The sequence below is a fragment of the Gopherus flavomarginatus genome, chromosome 5, assembly GCF_025201925.1.
Source record: "Gopherus flavomarginatus isolate rGopFla2 chromosome 5, rGopFla2.mat.asm, whole genome shotgun sequence".
Classification (NCBI taxonomy): domain Eukaryota; kingdom Metazoa; phylum Chordata; order Testudines; family Testudinidae; genus Gopherus; species Gopherus flavomarginatus.
This window is the reverse complement of record NC_066621.1, coordinates 151,166,450-151,171,343: the sequence shown is the minus strand read 5'-3', so window position 1 is coordinate 151,171,343 and position 4,894 is coordinate 151,166,450. Positions and strand designations below refer to the sequence as shown.

Here is a 4,894-nt window from a genome sequence, read left to right as displayed (position 1 = left end):
CCGGGAGACGCCATGACGGGCCCGCCGCGCCGCGCGCCGCTCACGTGGGACTTTGTTTTCAACCGCGGGCATGCCGGGAAAGGGGGCGGGGCCGAGGGGAGGGGCGGAGCTTGAGGGAGGGAGCTGGGGGGGGCCTGCGTGAGGGTGGGGCAGGCTGTGGGGAGAGGGGGAGTGAGTTGAGGGCAAGCGGGGGGAAGGGGTGAGTGGGGCAAGCAGGGGGGGGAGAAAGGGGAAGTAGGCAGGCAGGCTGTGGGGGGAGGGGTTGTGAGCGTGGGGAAGGCAGGAAAGGGGTGAGTGGGGTAAGGGGGAATGAGGCAAGCAAGGAGGGGGAGTGAAAGTGGGGCAGGCAGTTGGGGGGAGGAGGGAGTGGGGCAAGCAGTGGGGGGGAGTGAGTCAGGCAGAGGGAATGGTGAGTGGGACAAGCAGCGGGAAGTGGGCAAGCAGGAAGGCTGTGTGTGTGGGGGGGGAGTAGTGAGTGTGGGGCAGACAAGGGGGAAGGGATAAGTGGGGCAAGGGTGAGAGGAAGGGGAAGTGGGAAAGCAGGCTGGCGGGGGAGGGGGAGTGAGCATGGGGCAAGGGGGAATGAGGCAAGCAAGGAGGGGGAGAGAAAGTGGGGCAGGCAGGTGGGGGGAGGAGGGAATGGGGTAAGCAGCTGAGGGAGGGAATCAGGCAGAGGGAATGATGAGTGGGACAGGCAGCGGGAACTGGGCAAGCAGGCAGGCTGTGGGGAAAGGGGAGGTGGGGACTGCCAGGGGAAAGGTTGAGGGCAGAGGGCCTGGGGGCAGGAGGGTTGGAGCACAAGGCCCCATAAGGGAAGGGAAGGGGCGTGGAGAGAGGGGGCTGCAGGGCACATGGGCTAGGACTCAGGCTTGGCCTTGACTAGGGGCAGTTTAGGCCACAACATGCATAAGCCCAGCCTGATCCCTGAGCGGGGACAAAGCCCCATTCCGCATGGGCACCTCTGGTGATCTTAGGACCACACACTATTTTTCCCCTCAGTGCCCCAGCTCCTACCTGCCTCTGATTATACAAAGAATCTGTTTCCAGCAGCAACAGAACAGTTTAGCTATGCTGGTTGTGGGGGACCTGCTTGAAAACATGAACACCCACAGCTGTACCAGTGGTAGAGACCCCAATGTGTTGGGTTTGTTTTTTTTTGAAATATCATGGCAGCTGAACAGTGGGACTTACTGAAAAATGGGGGGGTAGCAATACTGGTGTAAGATATCTGTACCCACACTAACTGGAGAATGCCCTCCCTTCCTCCATGAAAACAGAAGCCCTGTATTTACTGTTCTGCAAGCAGGGCCGGCGCTTCCATTTAGGCGGCCTAGGCAATCGCCTAGGGCACCAGGATTATTGGGGGGCGGCGTTTTGCCGGAGGCGGGGCCAGCGGCAGGCAGCTCTGGTGGACCTGCTGCAGTCATGCCTGCGGAGGGTCCCCTGGTCCTGGGGCTCCAGTGGAGCTGCCACAGGCATTCCTGCGGATAATCCGCTGTTCCCGCAGACCTCCCACAGGCAAGGCTGCAGCAGCTTCACTGGAGCCGTGGACCCTCTCCGCAGGCATGACTACGGCAGGTCCACCGGAGCCGCGGGACCAGGGCGCGGGGTGGGGAAATGGCCGTGCGCCTAGGGTGCTAAAAACACTACCGCCGGTCCTGTCTGCAAGTTAGGTAGCCACCCCTCCCTTCCCATAACAGACTTCTCCTTTTATATGCAGGAGTTTAGTATATGACACTGTAGCTTAAGTCAGTGTAGGAGAGAGTCCCTTAAACATTTACCATTTTCACATTCCATTCTCTTTGAACTGGAGCAGCACGGGCACCGTCACTGCATTACATACACCCACCTCCTTATTAAAAATAAGATGACCTATTACAAAGGTTGGGGGTGAGGAAATGAAGAGGACCACTCTGTCTGCCCTAGGCCTCTAAAAACAGCACAACTGGGAATGTAAACTGCCCCTTTATTAAAGGGAGAACACACAGGAGTGCTGCTCACAAGTTGCTCTGTTTCTTAGCCCCATTCACAACATAGCTCAGGCTTACAAAAAGTTATTTCCCAGGCCCCTGACAGATCAATACCATTACCACACCTCATTCACTACTACAACAGCCCCTTTTATTTTAAAAATATAGTATAAATAAACCTCACTCTCTTTCCTAACTTTCTAATCAGACAGCTGCTTGTCAAAAGAGTTCCTTCAGCAATAGCCTTTTCTGGCCCCAGGAAGGCCTGCATTTGCTGGAAAATAAGTAACAGAGTGAGTTTGTGCATTCTGGATAGCCCCAGAAAAGCAGAGCCATCTTTGGTTTTGTTGATATGGCTTCTGTCCCTGCTGTATGTACTTGGTGCAGACAATTTAGCATCAAGAGTGCCAGCCATTGGATTGAAATTTAACTCTTGCACGTAGGCCTAGGTTAACTATTTGGCACTTTTGTCTTCTATTCCAGTTAGGGTGACCAGACAACAAGTGTGAAAAATTAGGACAGGAGGTGGTGGTGGGGTAAGAGATGCCTATATAAGACAAAGCCCCAAATATCGGCACTATCCCTATAAAATTGGGATATCTGGCACTAATTCCAGTTTCCTAGTTTATACACCTCTACCCTGATATAACACAAATTCGGATATAACGTGGTAAAGCAGCGCTCCAGGGGGGCAGGGCTGTGCACGCCAGTGGATCAAGTCAAGTCTGACATAACACAGTTTCACCTATAACACGGTAGGATTTTTTGGCTCTCAAGGGCAGCGTTACATCGAGGTAGAGGTGTAGTTCTTTTGCAGCTACCGCAGGGTTACAAGTCTTTGGTGCAAGATACCAAAAATACAAAAGGTATTTTCCCCCTGGGTCAAAGCCTCTAAAATGGGTGACCTTAATACGACATTTTGCAGTGGAACGATAGTTTAACTGTGGTCAGCATCAATCTCCTATAGCCAACAGTTCTTTTGTTTCAAGCTGTTTGAAATAGGTACTACTTTTCTGGTAACACATTTGACTGTACGTAGTAAAGTCCTGATGAGGTGTACTTGTATTGATAATAAAAATTGCCTAAATAAGTCAATCATGAATTATGGACCAGCTCATCTAAAATCCCAGGACAAGCAATTTTTTTTTTTAAATAAATCCAACCACCTGTGTCCCCTAACTGGACATGCCCCCCATCTAGTTCAAGTAGATTTGCACCAGCATTAGATCAGGAATCCCATTTAGTTTCAGTGGTTCTTCTCCATTCTGCTTCTCGAGTTGATTGCAGAGTTCACACTAGTATTTTATCTTCAGCATCATTCACACCTTGCCAAAATAGGACACCATGAGCTCTGTTGTATACATGTCTCAATGCAGAGTACATGTCTGGGCATTAGGTTTATTTCTGACCTAGTACTGTATGGTATCATGACAGCATCCAGAATTCCCTCATGCACCAATTTCATCTCTACAATCCCTGTATGTTTTGAGGTACCATGGCTTCTCCTTTCCAAGCCAGTCAGTCATCTAGAATCACTCTAAAGTTCTCTAACTCAATCTTTCAAGTTAAGTGACTCAGTACTACCCAAACACAAGTGACCTTTCCAAAACAGTCTGACAGACTCCTCTTCCTGCAATTTTGTTGCACTATTTATAGGCATTCTTGAAAGCATATGTCCTTGCTCAGGTTACAGGATGTGTCAGGCTACAAAAAGTTTTACCATTTCATGACACTGCACATCCTGTCCCCACCCCATAGCTACTGTCATAACCAGCATCCAAATAGTGATCCATAGTAGTAATTTCAGTCAAAATCAAGATACATTTCCTCCTCCACAAAACATTAGGAGTAAGAACTAAACCAAAAAGAGAAAATATAAACTGCTCTGAATTAAAGAAAGATAATTTCCAAGACAGAACTTAAATAAAATTCAGTGTACAAGGCATTGGGAGAAGAAAAAGCCAGTTGAATTGCTACAAATCCCTACCAGAACCTGGACACTAGTATACTGCTTCATAAAAACGAAATAGGTAGAACCAAGACAAACTTACTAAACTTTTTAAAAGACAAAAGACACTATCAAGAACTTAAAGAAAAACAACATATCAATTAGGCCTAATTCTCATTTATGGAGGTAGCTTGTCTACACCTTAAAGTTTTGCTGCCTTAAATATACTGCCATAGTTAAAGCAGTGAACAAATCATGTAGCTAGTTATACAGATATGAAAGCGTTGCTGGTATAACTGTTGGAATAAAACTTTAAATATAGACCAGGACTGGGGCTGCTTTTCACTTTCAAACTCAGAATGTTTCTCCCAATGCAAACTAATTTGCAATTACTTTAAAGCTACTAGAACTTCACAAACTGGCTTTAGTGTAACCAAGAATCAGGCCTATAGTTTTAAAGATTATTATTAGAGAGCCAGGAAAGTGTAAGCTAAGGTTAAACTGGAGAAAAATTAAAGTATGGAAATTCACAATTCAAATATTGCTCCTAGAATAGGGATTTGTCACAAGGGAATGGAAGAAAGATTTCATCAAGTTATCAGGAATGAGATGATTTTTCCATTTGTGATGAAAACAACTAACTATGCATGACTCTAGGAGATAGGAAAGGCTTCAGAAATAGCATTGGACTACATGGCAATTTGACAATCCAAAACAGACAAGTTGAAATGGAAGATAAAACTCCCAAACATGATTGTTAAGTCTTATCATGGGCAGAGGCTTGATATACTGCATCTGCTGTCTGATACAAGGGGTGGAGGGAGAGAGACAGAGGGAAGGGTAGAGAAAGTTTCTTGGCAATGGGTTATGCTTGTCTTCATTTCACAAGAAGGCACTCAACAGTGACCTCTAGTGGCTCAGTAGTGAAAGCTAACACCAGCACAGCTTTATTCTCTTAGTAACTAGAGATGGTGGG

The 4,894-nt window shown here is 47.5% G+C and overlaps 1 protein-coding gene across 1 annotated transcript in view; it reads right to left on the bottom strand.

Annotated features, from left to right (window-relative positions):
- DLGAP5 (DLG associated protein 5) overlaps positions 1-4,894 on the bottom strand; it is a 236,382-nt gene that overhangs the window by 172,784 nt on the left and 58,704 nt on the right. The gene's annotated exons all lie outside the window — the stretch shown is intronic.